Genomic DNA, 8,525 nt, shown 5'->3' on the forward strand with positions numbered 1-8,525 from the left:
AGCGGCGCTTGAGATGGCTTGGCCATGTGAGCCGCATGGAAGATGGCAGGATCCCCAAAGACACATTGTACAGCGAGCTCGCCACTGGTATCAGACCCACCGGCCGTCCATGTCTCCGTTATAAAGACGTCTGCAAACGCGACATGAAATCGTGTGACATTGATCACAAGTCGTGGGAGTCAGTTGCCAGCATTCGCCAGAGCTGGCGGGCAGCCATAAAGACAGGGCTAAATTGTGGCGAGTCGAAGAGACTTAGTAGTTGGCAGGAAAAAAGACAGAGGCGCAAGGGGAGAGCCTACTGTGCAACAGCCCCAACAAACAAATTTCTCTGCAGCACCTGTGGAAGAGCCTGTCACTCCAGAATTGGCCTTTATAGCCACTCCAGGCGCTGCTTCACAAACCACTGACCACCTCCAGGCGCGTATCCACTGTCTCTCGAGATAAGGAGGCCCAAAAGAAAGAATTTAAAACAAATAAATACTTATTAAATCCTTACTAAATTGTTATTATTAACTATATGGTCCCTCATGCTAGATTCCTACTATAAATATTAAATGCTAACTAAATACAGTAATCTCCTCCTTCTGGTTTAGTTATTCTACTTATTAATTAATTAGGGTTTTAATCAATTTTTATCAATGTTTTATTTTCAAATTCAGTAAAAATTCGCTACTAGCCAATCAGGTCACAGCTTTCCTGTGACATCACTTTCAGTTTTTTTCTGGAACTCTGCCCTCCGAGTCTTCTCCCTGGATGCAGGCCACAAAACCCTGAGGTACGTTTTTTACACTTACCGATCCGGAACTCCGCCCTCCGAGTCTTCTCCCAGTCAGCTGTGCTCTTTGGAAGCTCTCGACTCCCCTCACTCTGAGGACAGGTCGGAAATGAATGGAGCTCCTCACTCCCGCCTCACCGAACTTCCTCAGTTACCAAACTTCCACTATAGCACTCCAGTGCAAACAAAGTCAGCACTGTAAGATGGCTCACTTTTATACTGACTGACTCTCGCCCCTGAAAACTGGTTTAAGCCAATTCTCTAATTAACAAGATGCAGCTGCAAGCAGAGCCTGAGTGAACCCTGTTTAAAGCTGGTCTGAAACTCACCTTCTCCAACCCTAACAGCAACTGTTAAGTTAATCTGCTAAATAAATGACATTAGATTTAAAATAAAATTAACCCTTAATTATCCTCAGTTACCAAACTTCCACTATAGCACACTAATGCAACCCAAGTCAGCACTCCAGATTCCTCTCATGAGGCCATATGGGCAGAACTTAACAACAAAAAGGAGGCAATCACTTTGCTGGGCGTGTAATACAGGCCTCCAAACATTCAGGGAGAGATGGAGGAGCAGATATGTAGGCAAATCTCAGAGAGGTGTAAAAATAATAAGGTAATAATAGTCAGGGATTTCAACTTCCCCAATATTAACTGGCATAGTCTTAGTGCAAAAGGCTTAAAGGGAGGAAAATTCTTGAAATGCATACAGCAGAGCTTTTTGAGCCAGCACATAGAAAATCCTACAAGAGAAGGGGCAGTACTGGACCTAATCTTAGGGAATGAAGCAGGACAAGTGGTCGAAGTGTCAGTGGGGGAGTATTTCAGGGATAGTGACCATAACTCTAAGATTTAAGGTAGTTATGGAAAAAGACAAAGATGGACTTGAAATAAAGGTTCTGAATTGGGGGAAGGCCAATTTCAATATGATAAATCAGGATCTGGCCAAAGTGGACTGGGAGCAGCTACTTGTAGGAAAGTCTGCATCAGACCAGTGGGAGTCATTCAAAAAGGAATTAGTGAGACTTCAAGGCCAACATGTTCCCGTAAAGGTGAAGAGTAGGAACAACAAGTCCAGGGAACCCTGGATGTCAAGAGATATAGAGGATTGGATAAGGAAAGAAAAAGGAGGCTTATGGCAGATTCAGAGGGCTGAAAACAGCAGAGGCCCCATAGAAAGTGTAGGGTGGTTCTTACAAAAGTAATTAGGAGAGTGAAGAGACAGCATGAAAAAACACTGGCGGACAAGATAAAGGAAAATCCCAAGGCATTTAATAAGTATATTAAGGGCAAGAGGATAAGCAGGGAAAGAGTAGGGCCCATTAGGGATCAAAGTGGCAATCTGTGTGTGGAGCCGGAGGACATAGATGAGGTTTTAAATGACTCTTTTCATCTGGGTTCACTATGGAAAAGGATGATGTAGGTGTAGAGATCAGGGAGGAGGAGTGTCATAGAGTCATAGATTTGTACAGCACAGATACAGGCCCTTTGGTCACCGTTATGATATACTTGAACAAATTAGCACTGAATGGGAGAAGGTATTAGCAGTTTTAGAGGGCTTAAAAGTGGATAAATCCCCAGGCCCAGATGAGATGTATCCCAGGCTGCTATGTGAGGCAAGGGAGGAGATTGCAGGGGCTCTGACACAAATTTTCAAATCCTCTCTGACCACATGAGAGGACTGGAGGACAGCGAATGTGGTACCATTATTCAAGAAGTGTAGTAGGGATAAACCAGGTAATTACAGGCCAGTGAGTCCAACATCAGTGGTAGGGAAACTATTGGAAAAAGTTCTGAGGGACAGGATTAATCTCCACTTGGAGAGGCAGTGATTAATCAACATTAGTCAGCATGGCTTTGTCAGGGGGAGATAGATCATGTCTAACAAATTTGATTGAATTTTTCGAGGAGGTGACTAAGTGTGTAGATGAGGTAAAGCAGTTGATGGACTTCAGTAAGGCTTTTGATAAGGTCCCGCATGGGAGATTGGTTAAGAAGGTAAGAGCCCATGGGATCTAGGGCAATTTGGCAAATTGGATCCAAAATTGCCTTAGTGGCAGGAGGCAGAGGGTGATGGTCAAGGATTGTTTTTGCGATTGGATGCCGTGACCAGTGGTGTACCGCAGGGATCGGTGCTGGGAACCTTGCTGTTTGGAATGTACAGTAATGATTTAGATGTGAATATAGGAGGTATGATCAGTAAGTTCACAGATGACATGAAAATTGGTGGTGTCGTAAATAGTGAGGAGGAAAGCCTTAGATTACAGGACAATATAGATGAGCTGGTAAGATGGGCAGAGCAGTGGCAAATGGAATTTAATCCAGAAAAGTGTGAGATGATGCATTTTGGGAGGACAAACAAGGCAAGGGAATATACAATGGATAGTAGGACCCTAGCAAGTACAGAATTTCAGAGGGACCTTGGTGTACTTGTCCATAGATCACTGAAGGCAGCAGCACAGGTAGATAAGGTGGTTAGGAAGACATATGGGATACTTGCCTTTGTTAGCCGAGACATAGAATATAAGAGCAGGGAGGTTATGATGGAGCTGTATAAGATACTGGTTAGGCCACAGCTGGAGTACTGTGTACAGTTCTGGGCACCACACTACAGGAAGGATGTGATTGCACTGGAGATGGTGCAGAGGAGATTCACCAGAATAGAAACATAGAAAATAGAAGCAGGAGTCGGCCATTCGGCCCTTCGAGCCTGCTCCACCATTCATTATGATCGTGGCTGATTATCCAACTCAGTAGCCTGTTCCTGCTTTCGCCCCATATCCTTAGATCCCTTTAGACCCAAGAGCTATATCTAACTCCTTTTTGAAAACATACAATGTTTTAGCCTCAACTGCTTTCTGTGGTAGTGAATTCCACAGGCTCACCACTCTCTGGTTGAAGAAATTTCTCCTCATCTCAGTCCTGAAAGGTTTACCCTGTATCCTTAGACTATGACCCCTGGTTCTGGACTCCCCCACCATCGGGAACATCTTTCCTGCATCTTTCTTGTCAAGTCCTGTTAGAATTTTATAGGTTTCTATGAGAACTCCCCTCACTCTTCTGAACTCCAACCAATATAATCCTAACCGACTCAATCTCTCCTCATAAGTCAGTCTTGCCATCCCAGGAATCAGTCTGGTAAACCTTCGCTGCACTCCCCCTATAGCAAGAACATCCTTCCTCAGATAAGGAGACCAAAACTGCACACAATATTCCAGGTGTGGCCTCACAAAGGCCCTGTATAATTGCAGCAAGACATCCCTGCTTCTGTACTCGAATCCTCTCGTGAAGGCCAACATATCATTTGCCTTTTTTACCGCCTGTTGCACCTGCATGCTTACCTTCAGCGACTGGTGTACGGGAACACCCAGGTCTCGCTGCATATTCCCCTCTCTCAGTTTATAGCCGTTCAGATAATAACCTGCCTTCCTGTTTTTGCTACCAAAGTGGATAACCTCACATTTATCCACATTATACTGCATCTGCCATGCATTAGCCCACTCACTCAACTTGTCCAAATCACCCTGAAGCCTCTCTGCATCCTCCTCACAACTCACCCTCCCACCCAGTTTTGTGTCATCTGCAAATTTGGAGATATTACATTTAGTTCCCTCATCTAAATCATTAATGTATATTGTGAATAACTGGGGTCCTAGCACCAATCCCTGCGATACCCCACTAGTCACTAAAATAAAAGCAAAATACTGCAGATGCTGGAAATCTGAAATAAAAACAAGAAATGCTGGAACCATTCAGCAGGTCTGGCAGTATCTGTGAAAAGAGAAGCAGAGTTAACGTTTCGGGTCAGAGACCCTTCTTCGGAACTGACAAATATTAGAAAAGTCACAGGTTATAAGCAAGTGAGGTGGGGGTGGGGCAAGAGATAACAAAGGAGGTCTAGATTGGACCAGGCGACATAGCTGACCAAAAGGTCACGGAGCAAAGGCAAACAATATATTAATGGTGTGTTGAAAGACAAAGATTAGGTGTTAATACACTGAATATTGAACAGCAGCAAGTGCAAACCTGAAAAAAAAAACAGTGGGTAAGCAAACTGAGCAAACTAAGATGAAATGAAATAAATGCAAAAAAAAGATTGTAAAAAATGTAAAAAAGAATGTAAAAAAAAGGAAGAAAAAATAACTAAAATTCTCTTTTCACAGATGCTGCCAGACCTGCTGAGTGGTTCCAGCATTTCTTGTTTTTACCCCACTGGTCACTGCCTGCCATTCAGAGAAAGACCCATTTATCTCTGCTCTTTGTTTCCTGTCCACCAACCAATTTTCTATCCACCGCAATACAAGTCCTGTTAGAATTTTATAGATTTCTATGAGATCCCCCCTCATGCTTCTGAACTCCAGCGAATATAATCCTAACCAACTCAATCTCTCCTCAGGATGTTGCCTGGGCTGGAGCATTTCAGCTATGAAGAGAGACTGGATAGGATAGGGTTGTTTTCCTTTGAGCAGAGAAGACTGAGGGGGCACCTGATTGAGTTATACAAAATCATAAGGGGCATAGATAGGGTAGATAGGAAGAAACTTTTTCCCTTAGTGGAGGTGTCATTAAACGGGGACATAGATAAGGCAGGGGGCAGGAGGTTTGGAGGGGATTTGAGGAAGAATTTTTTCACCCAGAGGGTGGTTGGAATCTGGAACACACTGTCTGAAGGGGTGGTAAAGGCAGGAACCCTCACAACATTTAAAAAGTATTTAGATGAGCACTTGAAATGCCATAGCATACACAGCCTCAGGCCAAGTGCTGGAAAATGGGATTAGAATAGGTAGGTGCTTAGTGGCAGGTGCAGACACGATAGGCCGAAGAGCCTGATCCTGTGCTGTATAATTCTATGATTATGACTCTATGATGCTGCCAGACCTGCTGAGTGTTTCCATCATTTCCTGTTTTCATTTCTAATATTTCTCAGTCTCAGTTTCACATACCTGCATTTGTTTTGCTTTTCCTTGATTTTTTCTGATGGCCACCATTACTGCCTGATCCATAACTCACACCAGCCACCCTTCTTCACTGTTTGGCCTCATATTACTTGGGGCATTTTTGGTGTTTATTGAGAGTGCATGTATCTCTGCCCTCCATATTGGATGCTCAGTGCCTTTTATGCACTGAAAATTGGGCAAGGTGCCATCAGATTTTTAAACCTTTGAGTCCATTTTGCACCCCAAAAAACATAATCGTTTTTGTTTTTTTTTGGGTTTTAGATCTCTCTACAGTTTGCTTATGACTTCGACCCTGATTTCTTCCAGCATATTTGTGGTGGATCCCTCATTTCTTCAAATTGGGTCATGACTGCTGCACATTGTATTATTAGGTAAGTGCATTGTTTTAAGCTACGCAATAGGCATTGTGCACAAGCACTTTTATATTGAGGGCATTCCCTTACAGTTTATAAAATAGAATTATAACCAATACAACATATCGGGCAAACATTGGAACATAGGAAATCTAGACAAATAACAATCAAGGTCCATCAAATTTGCCTTCTACCATCCTGGTAATTGTATTGATTTTATGGACTGGAGAGAGGTGATAGGGATTGCTTCCCCTTTTTCACCTCTTGACTGATCGCAGAATGCGTGTTTTAAAAAAGTGTTTTAGCTGCTACGTGCTTTAATTGTCGGGAACAGACAAATGACTGGTTTTGTTGTAAGTTATAAAAGAAAGATAAATGTTTATTGTTCAACCCTGAATGTACAAAGAACAAAGAACAATACAACGCAGGAACAGGCCATTCGACCATCCAAGCCTGCGCCGATCTTGATGCCTGCCTAAACTAAAACCTTCTGCACTTCCGGGGACCGTATCCCTCTATTCCCATCCTATTCATGTATTTGTCAAGATGCATCTTAAACATCGCTATTGTACCTGCTTCCACCACCTCCCCCAGCAGCAAGTTCCAGGCACTCACCACCCTCTGTGTAAAGAACTTGCCTCGCACATCCCCTCTAAACTTTGCCCCTCTCACCTTAAACCTATGTCCCCTAGTAAGTGACTCTTCCACCCTGGGAAAAAGCTTCTGACTATCCACTCTGTCCATGCCACTCATAACTTTGTAAACCTCTATCATGTCGCCCCTCCACCTCCGTCGTTCCAATGAAAACAATCCGAGTTTACGCAACTACATCCAATCTCACACTCCTACAGATACACAAACACTCAAGCAAAGATTGCAATTATAAAAGTAGCATTCATCTAGGTTTTAAGATTTCAAGAGTTCTCTGTTACACTTGCTTTTCTGTCGGGGTGAAGACTGGAAATGATGCAGGCCTGTAATCCTTTCCTTTGCCCACTGAAGAAAAGCTCTGGAGATTTAGGAGGATAAATTCGCTGCTGTTTTCTGTTCACCATAGCAGATTTCTCTTGTTATATTCCAGTCAAGATTCTATGACGAAGCCCTGGTACAGTTATTCAGGTGTCTCTGTCTGCTCAGAATGTTACTTATTAAAACCCATTATTAGAAACCTAGTTTCTGTCATGTGACCAAAGCATCTCTTTCCATTGTTCTCCAAATAGTTTCTGATGGTTAGGAGATTGACAGACAATGGAGTCCGGGTTTCACTCATCCACATACCGTCTTGATAAAGTAGAGCTTTTCACCCATTTTCTGGATTTCAATTTGGGAGTGGAAGAGTCTGCAACAGTATTGTGAACCCAGTTCCCTGATTAATTATCTGGAAAAATGCAACCATTACCACAGAAAGGATTGTTTGCATTTTAATGACATCTAAAAGGTATGTCCAGGAAGGTCATTTGAATTTTAATGACTTCGCCAAGACTTGCCTGGATATGAAAATTAGCATGGGGTTCTTGCAGTTCCATCTGTAGTGGCAGGAAAGAAAGGTCACCTGACCTCTCAACTCCATTTTGTTTTGCAAGAAAATGTCCATTTTGGGGTTCTACTTCATAAGTTCATTAGTTTGTATTGAATGAGCATAACAATGATAATCGAATTGTTGACTAATTATAGCAATCATCTCTATCAATTAGTCTACAACAGACCCAACTTGATGTGAAGAAAACCCAGTGGTGGAAATCATTTAGAACCATAGATCCAAAGTTATGTTCCTCCCAAGCTCACTACACTCATCGTATATCATGTCTCAAATTACTCGTATACTTTCTCACAAAATATTGTTTTCTGGAATAAATCTATCTAATTTGCATTTGAATCAATATTACTTGCTTCCACGACCTCCTTAGTGAGCCAGTTCGATAGATCGACCACCCGCTCTTTGAAATATAGTTAGCTTTGAACTTATTTCCCTTTGAGCACTGGCCATTCTACCATTCTGGACAAGGTGAAATAGCTTATCGTGGATTACATTATCAAGAACACTAAATGCAAAATGAAGGATAATTTGGCATATATTTGGCAGTTGCAGTTACTTTTTTATACCTTGTTTTTGGTCAAAGCCTACAAATTCTTGCAATTTGTTTTATTTCATTTTATTTCCCTTGCAACTTCTTCCTGTATGTAACAGCAGCCCATTAGCCTACTCTCAATCATCAGTAAAGTGATGGAAGGTGTCATCAACAGTGCCATCAAGCGGCACTTGCTTAGCAACAACCTGCTCAGTGATACTCAGTTTGGGTTCCGCCAGGGCCACTCAGCTCCTGACCTCATGACAGCCTTGGTTCAAACATGGACAAAAGAGCTGAACCCAAGAGGTGAGGTGAGAGTGACAGCCCTTGACATCAAGGCAGCATTTGACTGAGTATGGCATCAAGGA

The sequence above is a fragment of the Heterodontus francisci genome, chromosome 5 (assembly GCF_036365525.1).
Source record: "Heterodontus francisci isolate sHetFra1 chromosome 5, sHetFra1.hap1, whole genome shotgun sequence".
NCBI classification, from domain to species: domain Eukaryota; kingdom Metazoa; phylum Chordata; class Chondrichthyes; order Heterodontiformes; family Heterodontidae; genus Heterodontus; species Heterodontus francisci.